We start from the raw sequence: 11,184 nt of genomic DNA, 5'->3' as shown, positions 1-11,184 counted from the left end.
GTCGGTGCCTTGAAACCCCCGTCCCAGCTGTCGCAAGCTGGCCCTCCACCCTGGCCAGGTCTGAGCAGCTCACCGCTCTGGCAGCCCTCACTGGAGAGCTCAGTCAGCTCCCCTCCCCCTTCGCCCGCCCAGCCCCCTCCCCCATCACACGCCCAAATGCAGGTCTCTAGCGTTTCTCCCTCACTTCCCACTCAGGTGAACGAGGGTGGGATGGGTGGGAGCCCCATTAGTCCAGGGAAAGAGGGTCATTTCTGATAGGACGCTGCTCCCCACAAGCCAGACGGCGTGTAGGGGTGGGGGTGGCCGGAGTCCAGGGCAGGGGCCGGGGCAGTCGAGGCAGATGGCAATGAGGCAAGGGGGAGGGGGCTTCGTGGGCTCCAGGGCTGAGCTGGCACGGGGCACTGTAGCCGGGGACTGGGGCGACTGGACAAGCGGAGGGGGACGGAGTGCGGGGGAGAAGCGCCGGGGCGGGGAAGGGGCCGTCATCCCTGCAGGGGGCAGAGGCAGGGCTGGGAGTTGTACGGGGGCGGGGGGAGGACCAGAGCGGGAGGACGGCAAGCCCGAGGAAGGCATGCGGAGAGAGGGAGACCTGGATGGATACTGAAGGAACTATAGGCGCAGAGCGATGGGGGTTTGGAGCCCGATCCGGAGACGCAGGGGCCGAAGTGCAGGGGACAGGCTGGCTGACGGCGGGAGAGGGGAGGAAGGGGGCGGGAGAGGGGAGGAAGGGCGCAGGGGAGGGTGGGGGCGGGGGCCGGGGAAGGGCGCGGGGCGGCGGCTCGGGAGAGCAGGAGAGGCAGAGACGTCAGAAGGAGGGGTACGGGCGCAGGTGGGGGCGCGCGCGGGGGGCGCGGGGGCAGCGCAGGTGCGGGCCGGGGGCGCCGCGGCGGGCCCTGCCCTCACCCGGGCGGCTCCGCACTCCGAGGGCTGCGCTGGGGCCGGGCGCTGCTCCGCCGGCCGCCGGGCTGTTGTTTTCCTTTTTTTCTTCTTCCGCAGCAGCCGCGGCGGCTCCAGCGAGATCCGCCGGCAGCTAAAGGCAGAGTCTGCGTCCGGCGGCGACCGAGCGGGGAGCGGGCAGCGCGGGAGGAGCGCGGCCGAGGCGCGGGGCGCCGCCCGGCGGGCAGCGCGGGAACTGCGGCGGCCCGCGCACACCAGCCCGGGGTCGGGGCGGGGGGCGCCCCTTCGGGGCCCGCGCGCCCAGCGGCCCGCACGCCCTCGCCGCCCGCCCGCCGCCTCGCCCGGCGCGCCCCGTGGCGGAGGCTGGGAGGAGCGCGGCGGCGGCGGCGGCGGCGGCGGCGGCGGCGGCGGCGGCGGCGGCGGCGGCGGCGGCGGCGGCGGGGCCGAGCGGCCGGGGGCAAACTTGCCGCCGCCCCGGGGGGGCCGAGGCCGAGCAGCAGGCGCGGGGCTGGGGACGCGGCGCCGGCAGTGGCACGAGGGGCGCGCGCGGCCGAGTGGCCGCGGGACGAAGTGCCGGCACTGCGGTGGATCGACCTCCGGGGGACCCCGGCGCAGCCCGCACCCTGCACCGCCCTGCGCAAAGGGGCGTCCACCCCGGCCCCGAGGAGTTCGAGCCCGGCCCGCTTCGGCGGGCAAAGGGCGCCTCCTGGTGGGGCTTTGGGGAACAGCGCGAGGGACCAGCGTGCCGCTTACTGGGGACTGTGGCCTCAGTGGCGGCGAGGATGGAGAGCGCGAGGTTTAAGGGAGAGAAAAGAACAAACTGTTCCAGGGGGCTGAAGAGAGACAGCTTGCATTTAGTAGTTCCAGGGAGCTATTTTATGAATACAAACATCTTGGGAGGAGCTGTCATCCGCATGTCACGGATGAGGACCCCGAGGCTAGGAGGGTGAAGGGACCAGCCTAGGATCCCAAGGCTCCACGTGAACGAGGTGGCTAGTGGAGGACCAAGAGGGCAACCAAGCTTTCTAACATGTGGTCATGGCTCATTTTACTACGTCACAGCTGCCCTCAGGAGGATCTGGGGAATTGGGGATCCTGAGGAAGGCGGTCCAAGGACACATGACCTCCTCAGACTTGAGTTCCTCCTTTACCACCCGCATGGTCTCTGCCTTGGGCAAACAACGAACTGATGACAGAGCCCTCCCATCTTCCACGCCTGGGACCCCACACTCAACTATCAGCCCACCCACAACCTCGTCATATTCGCAGCGAAGGGTTGGTTACCAGACATCCTGGGTTGGGTCTTGGGCATGAAAGCATGATACTGGGACTAGAGAATATTATATGACACTGCATTCCCCAGGGAGGGCTAACCACCGGGCTCTCCCACTCCTCTGCCACCCAAGCTGCAGGGAGGAATGTGGGTCCCAAGAGTCCTGGCTTCCCATCCCCCACCTCCATGTGCTGGGCTTGGCGAATGCTCCTTAGGGAAAACATCCTGTGCACCTACTGTGTGCCAGGAGTGCACCTACTGTGTGCCAGCACTATGGCACTTACGCGAATGTGGTTTCCAATAACCTCACACCACCTTTGCAAGGCAGATGTGAAGGTGACACTATCCCCATTTCACAGATGAGGAAGCTTGCTACAGTTTAGGATCCCCCATAAGCCAGCCACACCCTGGGGTGAACAGGCTGCACAGAACTATTTCTAATTCTAGCTGTACTCTCTCATGTGGGACCTCGTTTGCAAAGAGGACAAAAGGCAGCATGGGCCAAGCAGAAAGCACCCTGGAGAGTGAGGGACATCCCTGGGACCCTGGGCAAGTGACTTCATATCCCTCCGTTTCATTGTCCACGTGTATAAAGGTGAGGGAAGCTGACTGAATAATCTCTAAGTTTATTTCAAACTCTGAAATTCTGAGCATGGATCCTGCGCCCTTTTACTGGAAGGATGCAAATTCAGTGGGACCACAGAGGTTTACGTGTTTGGGAAGAAACCCACAATCTATGTGAAGTGCATCATTTTATTCCTTTGCCTAGTGAGCTCCTCCTGTACACCAGGGCGGTGGGAAGTTGCTCTCGGCAAGATCCGAGGGACGGCTGATAGGTCTGGAGGTAGCCGCACTGTGGTCTAGTAAGGACCCCAGCTTCTCCTCTTCTTGCGAGGTGATTCTGACTTTCCCTTCCTTAAGGCCTGTGCCCCTGGAAGCCAGGGGCCCTCTAGCAGTCAGAAGGTGGGCAGCAAGGCCAGACTCACCCAAGTTGTCCCCCACCACCTTCCTGTCTCTTCCTTCTGCTACTAAGTGCAGAGTTCTGAGTACTCCCTGCTTGTGGTCCACTTTCTCTACTTCTGAAACTCAGTGCCATGTGTCAATCAAAATTTAATTCCAGGCAAACTAACTTCCTAAGCTTGACTGCGGGTAGGGCTGGGGCAGGGGAGGTCAGTCCAGACAATTTTGGATTCTTCAGCAAGGCTCTGTCAGAGGGGAATGAGGCCGGCCTGGCTGAGCTATATTTGAGGCTGACACCTTGAATGAAATAGCAGAAGGGTTGGAAATGGGACTCCCTCCCCTAGAACCTCTTGTCTGAAGCATCCCTGACAGCCAGCTGCAGGGCGGTGCTAGGCAGGTTACCATGTGCTTGGGTGTCATGGTTAAATCCAGTGGATTCGAGCTTTGATGGCCGGGTCCACAGGAAGGAGCTTGTTCTCCAGATTTGTCAGCTTCTTCCTTCTTTGTATTTGCTTGAGGTATATCCACGGAGAATCCTTGATCTTAAATTTACCAACCTGCCTTTTCCAAAAGCCCCTCTGAAGGTTCATCACAAGTTCATAATGGACCCATCGCATAAGTGGGGCTGACTCGAGCACACAGTGACTGGGCGCCTTGTCCTCACTTGCTTAGTGGCACATGCCATCCTCATGTCACCATCTCTTAGAAACTGTTCCGACAGTCTTCTAACTGACCTCCCTCCAACACGTCCACAAATGGCTGCCATTTAAGCTACTTCACACCCTGGCTTAAAACCCTTTCACAACCTTGTATGGCCTCTAAGGTAAAAGTGAGTCCCCAGCTCCTTAGCACAGTGCGTAAGTTCTCACTCACTTCTCCTGTCTCACCCACCTCCTGCTACTGCCCATCTCACAGTCCAGCAATATCTAGTGTTTCTTCCCTTGTCCTCCAGTCTCATGCTTCCGTGCCTTTAACACATTGAATTCTGCCTAGAATCCATCTCCCATTCTCACCTCCACCCCTGATACACGCGGATATACAGCTTCCTATTTACCTTTCCAAACCCAGTGTAGGAATCTCTTCCCACTGGAAGTTCCCCTAACCTGCTGTCTGGTCCCTTCCCAACAGAATCACTCACTCCCTTCTGTAGATCTCGCTTGCCCTCAGCAGAGCTTATGCTTCACCAGGTGACCATGAACTTGCTCTCCTGGGTTTATTTTTAGCTTCTTCCTTCTTCAGATTTGCCCCAGGTATAGCCACGAAGACTACGTGATTTTAAGTTTCCGTACCGCTCTTTTCTGAAGGTCCCTGTGAAGGCTGTCACAGGTTCGTGGGGATAGTGTGCTGCGGTATCCGCAGAGTGCCTAGTGCAGTAGACGCTAGTAAAGGCATTCAGTGAACGGAAGGACATGGAGTAGGAATTAGTGGGCCTGCAGTTCCAGCAAGTCAAACTGGCCTCTGTGGACAGTCCAAATGAGTCAGACAAAGTGACCTAACTGGCAATATGAAGTGTTCGTCCTCGCTAAGTTGAAGCCTTCGCAAACCTAAGCTGAAGTTGGGGTTCACATTTGAGAGAATGAGTCTGAAGGAAGCAAGAGCCTGATTGAATATCCTTCTTGCCACACAGTATTCAAATGCAGAAATCCCGCCACAGGACTACACTCAAACTCCAGATTAAATGATAATGTACCTCTGTGTTCTTCTTGCCACCTGGGATGGGCGGTTTGGGGATAAATGGTTCATTCCTAAAGAATGATGTCTAACAGAACCAGTTCAGAAGCGGAATTGAAATTGGAAAGAGAACTGTTTGTGGATTATACTTTGATTTTCGCTTGTGCCTTGAAGGATGCGATGGTTTTGCCTAATGACAAAAATTGCCTAATGATATTAGCAATGGTTTTGCCTAGTGACTTTATGGCCAAGTGTTGGCAAAGAGCAAATACACATGCATGTGGGTTCAGAGGTGCACAGCCTTCAGGCCTCCCAGCGGCACCTTGCTCAGCCTAGCTTGCTGCAGAGACTACGCCTAATGGTAAAAAGCCCCACCGCCACTCGACAACTGCATTATAGCGCAGCTCCCTTCCCTCTATCCCACTCATCTCCGTTTTATTAGTCTGGGCATACAGAATACCACTCCCACAGAAATTAAAACGGAAACTCGGGTCATCCTTAGAAAGACCACAGCCTGCCTCTCTTCCTGCAGCCCTGCCTCCATCCCTCCCGGGGGAGCCGAGTTCATGCCCACCCTGTGTCTCAGCTTCCACTTACCATCCAGCAGAGGAGATGAGCCGCACCAGCAACCAGTGCTTCTTCGAGAAATCGTTGGTGCCTATTATGTGCAGGCGCTGGAGAAAAAATAGGAAACAAGACAATCCAGGGCTTGGCCTTTTGGAGTTCACAGCCAAGTAAAAGCTCCAGTAGAACATTCTCCTCTAACAGTTGGGGTCCATTCTGACATCAGGTATTTTCTGTCTATTTCACACACAACGAACTCAGTTACGTGGTCGTCACCTAGGCTGGCAGACTTGGGGTGGGGGGCAGATCGCAGGGGTGTGTGACTTATGGCAATTTCAGAGTCGGGACTGAGGGCCTTCACACCCTGGCTTGGGTCGGCACCCGGAGCTCAGCCTGGATCCCCTCCAGACCTGCGCTGTGGCTGAAGGCCTGGGGGGACCGGCGTTCACCTGAGCGAGGAAAGGCTTGTAACCAGTACGGACATAGTAGGGGTGCTATGCTCACGTCTAAGAGTGGCATTTGGGTTGATACGGGTTTTCCATGTCCACCTGTCTTCATAGGATCTCACAATAGCCTAGGCAGCTTCCATGAAACCACAGGTTGGATATAAACCACTGTGCAAGGAAGCAGCAAGCCGGGCTAAAACTGGGGGCTTCTGGCCCCAGGAGGGAAGCCAGCTGCGTGAAGGATGCTTTTCAAAGGTCACTGAAGTCAAGGCAGGTGAGACCCTAAGCCAGGACTAAAGAAGCTGCCTTTGAGTTCACCCGCTCACTGTTTTCCTTCTTAGCCTCCAGTAACAAGAGTAGCTGAGGAAGCGTCACGATGGGGCAGGAGGAAGAGGCGGGAGGATGAGGAGTCGGGCCAGCGTCTCCTACCTGGGAGCAAAGCGTAATCACTTTAGCAATGGAAAATGCAGAGAAAAGGGGCTGCCTTCTCCATGCAGCCACCTCAGGGCATGAAAATAAGATGACACTTTTCGTATTACCTCAGGTGTTCGGGATTTACAATTTATCCAGAAAACAGTTTTGCCTGAATAGTGGCATTAAGTCTGCCTATGAATTATTACAAAATGACTTTGGGATATTATAAAAGTGCTTCAAGGTTAAAAAAAATAGTGTATATGTATGTGTATGTATGTATGTCTCTCTCTACATGTATGTATACATGAATACCTATATTGCATATATATCCCAAATACATATATTTCAACATAATGGTGACCAGTCCTTTTTTTCAGCTCAACAGAACAATAATTCATCCAGCAGCTTCCATCTGCCAGGTAGGATATTAAGCACTATAGGGGACAGAACGAAAAATTGAACAGGGTTTCTACTTTCAAAAAGTTTATATTTTGGTGCATTTAATTTTCCCATCTAAAGGAAAACCTTTAAATTTTTCTCTCACAGCAATTTTTAGAAGCGTGTGCCCTCTCAAGGAATTCTGAATAGCCACAGGGACAAGACAGCAGGATTTCTATTCGCCGAGGACAGGTTTCTGACCACTCCTCGCTAAGTGAGCCCTGGGTCATACTCAGGAAGAGGACTGCATGGTGGGCTCTGCCCACGTCTGAGACCCTAGTAGCTGCAACTGCAACAAACATTTTGTATTGGGTGTTGCATAGTATAACATTTACTTCCATTCTCGTTCTTCCAGATTCCAGGCAGAAGTCTTAATTTAGAAGAATCTAGTTTATCTTCCTTTGGGAAGATGTTGTAGCTGTCTTCAAATTCTTAAAAGCCTTCCTGTGTTGCTACATAACCAGGACCCATGGATAGAAGTTAAAGGCTGATTTTAGCTCAAATAAGAAAGAATTTATGTGTTGCTTCGGGCGATAATGAGCTCCCCAGCATTGGAAGTATACAAGCAGATGGATGCCCATCTGCCAGGAATGCCGTGGAAGGTATTTCAGTGTTGGATTAGGGGGCTGAACAAACTACCTTCCATCTCTAAATTCCTGGATTCTCAGTCTGTCTCCGTGGCCCAAGGCTAAAAGAAAATTTCAATCTTTGAAGACGTGCAACATTTATTGTTGAAAGCAAAAAATGTGCCCTATGTATCTGGACCTTTCTCGTTAGATGTGTGGGCGTTATTCTTTAAACACTGGGAAGATACTTTACACTGGAAAATGCAGTAATTACTTAAGTGCTCTCTTGACAAAAGTAATGTTATTGACATACTCAAGTGTTACTAGGAAAATGGCATTAATGGCCTTGTTAAAAAAAAGTAAATCTATTTACATGAAAAGAAGATGGTTCCAAAATAAGGCCAGTCTGAATAGATGAACATCATGCTTGTTTTTTCAAATGACTTCTTGTAACACACACACACACACACACACGCATACACACTCAGGAATGGAACTGGTGAATGGAAATGAAGGAGTATCTCAAATATATCTACTGCTTTCATGCCTCCCAGTCAGACTGTGGCTCCCACTAGAGGAAGGCTGGTTTTCTTCTTGCATTTTCAACTTTAAGCAGTTGGGTGAAGCCCAGCATCAACACACAATAATACCTTGTTCTCCAGAATACAAATGGACTCTGGAGTTACCCTCCCCCCAATAGGATGGAGAGCGCCGCTTTTCAAATGCTAATTAATTAAGCCCACTGTAGAGGTGATGTGGTGGACTTTAAAATTAGACGGGGAAAGAGGAATAGAGAAACTACATATTTATAGCTCAAAGTTTTCCAAAATGTATATGTGGCAGATGATAAACATTGCAAAGAATAAAATTGTGCCTAAATTTTCAAGATCAGAGAAAATACAAATTAGAACAGAAAACCAAGACCAGGAGAGAAACTGTAACATAGGTGTCCAGACCAATAAATACTAGACAAGTGCTAACATGCACTGAGCACAAAATTATCTCTGAGCTTCCTAGCAACCCAAAAGAAAATGGAAAAAGTTTGCTTACAAAATATTCCTTCATCCCCCTCGAGGGAAAAAAAATATCAAATGCTCATAACAAACATATATTTTTCAAGTCACATCACTTCAGTGGTCCAAGCTTTAGCCTCCTCATCTTCATAACTAACAACAACAACAAATACAAATATATATTATCTAACTTTCAGGGCAGACTTTGAAGACTAAGTAGAATGATAGATCTGAAAAAGTTCTTTAGAAATATGATATGCTATGTAAGTGTTACTTATTATTTTATACACTTTAATTTATCCAACAGAGAAGACTTCTCACACTGCTGGATCTTCACTTATTTCTGAACTAAATTGTATTTACCATAGGGACCCCTAGCCGGCCGGGACACTAGTCTCATAATTTACAGGTATGTCGTTACTCCTCCAAATAGTAGACACTACCATTATTCTCCCTCAGATGAAGAAATTAGGGCACAAAGAGCCTTCCTGGTGTTACCCAGCTCAGACTGAGACCCAGAAAGTCGGCCCCGCTTCCAGGCTCGTTCACCATCCCTGCCTGCACGTGCAACTAAGTACAGACTCCTGCTTAATGAGCTTATGTGACTATAAAAAATACCAGCCTGAAAAGAAAAAGGAAAAATATCAACCTATAAAGTGAGTGTGAACCAAGCAATAAAGCCAGAAGCTTTTAGATTCTGAGTCTAGTCTCCTGTGACCGATGGCCCTGCCTCCCTCGTCACCAGCTGCAGTGGGACTTGCTGTCGGGCGGCTGCCAGGCGCTGGGCGAAGGCAACTCCCCGGCGCTTTTCTCCCTGAAGGTTCTGCAAACCGTTTGGTTCCCCAGCCTCCTGTGATGTTACGTGGCCCTCGCTCGGCATAAATGTGTCATTCATATATGAAGTCTGCTTTTGTCCTTTCTCACGAGCTCCCTGGTTAAAACAGAATTGCTCGGTGTTCACTCAGTTCTAAACACAAACACAAGACTAAACATGCAGGAGAACCATTTAGATGATACAGAATACACTTCTATTGCTATTTAAATAAAAATACAAATTTTTTCTCACAGAGAGCTCACTGGCACCAGAATCTCTAGTTTGAGAAATCTCACCACAGAATGTTCTTTTTAAAAAGCAGGAGGAGATGGCTTCTCTGCACATCGATGGGCAACCCTGTCCGGTCTGCTGCCAGACAGGAAGCCCTGGGGGGGCGAGAGGTCTGCAAGTACTGTCCACGTCCCATCAAGGGTCCACTCCTTCCTACACGTGCCCTCATCTCTTTGGGGTGTCTCACGGCGGGCGTCCAGCTGGTGTGAGTCCTACTGGGGTACAGACCACTAGGGAGAGATGAGCAGCAGGAAGAGGTTCGGCTACAATAAATCTCTCCTGATGGTAGCTGTCGCCACAGGCTGGCCCCAGGGACTCAGAGTGACCGAGGGCTCTCTGGGGCTCTTTTGGCCACAGCAAATTCCCAGCATCCTGTCCCACTCAGGCTCCCAAGCCTGCAAGGTCACAGCTCTCTGGTATTGAGGAGCACCACTGAGTATTCCTAAGAAAGCAGATGGCCCGTGACCTCTCTGTAATTATTTCAGCCCCGTCCCAGGTAGTTCAGCCTCAGTCCCTCAACTTCCCAGGGTGAAAGCTGGTCCAGAAGCCCTGCTTCAGGATTGGTTCAAAATAGAAAAGAATTTAGTCTTGCTTCCTATTGTAACTACCCCTCAAATTACGGTTTACAAGCTGAGGTTCCACGCATTGTTTACCAAATACGTATAATGGACCTAGCGAATGGATTTGAAAATACTAACAGCTTAAGATACCTGTTAGTGGATGTTACCTTTCAACACTTCCGTGATGACAATATATTGCAACAGTCACTGCAGAGACGCCCAGCAGTCCATCATGCCAGCTTCTGGCTTAAAATTACCGCAAGACAAAGAGCCAGGAGCACAGATCTTCACCAGCAGTTCTGAGAATGAAGTCTGGACCCTAAAAGAGAGGGACTCTAACTCACTCTCCTGATGACCAAAACCTGATCTTGGCCACATCAGCCTTTTACACCGACTCCTGGACAAGCAATCTCTGTAAAGAATGCGCGGTGAGGATGCACAGACTCACCTGGCATTTCCTTTTGCTCATGAAAGTCAGTAATAGGTGAATGATGTGGAGGTCAAAAATTAAGGCTGGTAATATTGAACTTGTCATATATGTGGTGATAAGTGTCAGCAAACGGTTGCCACCAGGCCGTAGGGTTTTTTTTTTTTAACTTTATATAAAATGATCATATTTCCTAATTTGCCCTGTATGATCCAGCCTTTGTCCCAGTACAGTTATTAACCATCCCATGGTACTTCACGCTCCACCTCCCTCTTCTGACCCTCTTCTCCCTCATCCCTTAGGAATCCTGTATCTTCATTTTTGCCCATTGGCTTTCGTTCCTGGTTATCCAAGTGTTTATGCCCCAAAGATACCTCTCTAGGCAATATTCATTCCCATGTAACTCCATTAATTCAGCTCACACGGTCTTGGGGGGGAAGGGTACATAGCTCAGCGGTAGAGCACATGCTTAGCACAACCAAGGTCCTGGGTTCAACCCTAGTGCTTCCATTAAATAAATAAATAAATCTATTACCTTCCCCCTCCAAAAAATAAAAGAAATAAAATGCTATAGGCATTGGATCTGTAAGTCTACAGATTTGGGTACTGCGGCCATTTTGATAATGTTGATTCTTCCAATCCAAGAGCACAAGATATCTTTCCATTTCTTTGTATCATCTTCAATTTCCTTCATCAGTGTTTTACAGTTTTCCGAGTATAGGTAGCCTTCTTGGTTAAGTTTATTTCTAGGTATTTTGTTGTTTTTGATGCAGTGGAAATGTTTGTGCCAGTTACAAAATTCTGGTTTTTGAAGTGGAAAAAAAAAGTGAATGGAGGGCCGCAAATGTCA

General features: G+C 50.9%; 1 long non-coding RNA gene across 1 annotated transcript; it reads left to right on the top strand.

The window, feature by feature from the left end:
• The first annotated feature begins 1,685 nt into the window (after positions 1 to 1,685).
• LOC140691521 (uncharacterized) lies at positions 1,686 to 6,383 on the top strand. Its single transcript, XR_012067230.1, has 3 exons — positions 1,686 to 2,172; positions 2,618 to 2,765; positions 4,435 to 6,383. It is a non-coding gene; the product is annotated as an uncharacterized lncRNA (long non-coding RNA).
• The last annotated feature ends 4,801 nt before the right edge of the window (positions 6,384 to 11,184 follow it).

This window comes from Vicugna pacos, chromosome 35 (assembly GCF_048564905.1).
Source record: "Vicugna pacos chromosome 35, VicPac4, whole genome shotgun sequence".
Taxonomy (NCBI): domain Eukaryota; kingdom Metazoa; phylum Chordata; class Mammalia; order Artiodactyla; family Camelidae; genus Vicugna; species Vicugna pacos.
This window is presented reverse-complemented; position numbering and strand designations above follow the sequence as displayed.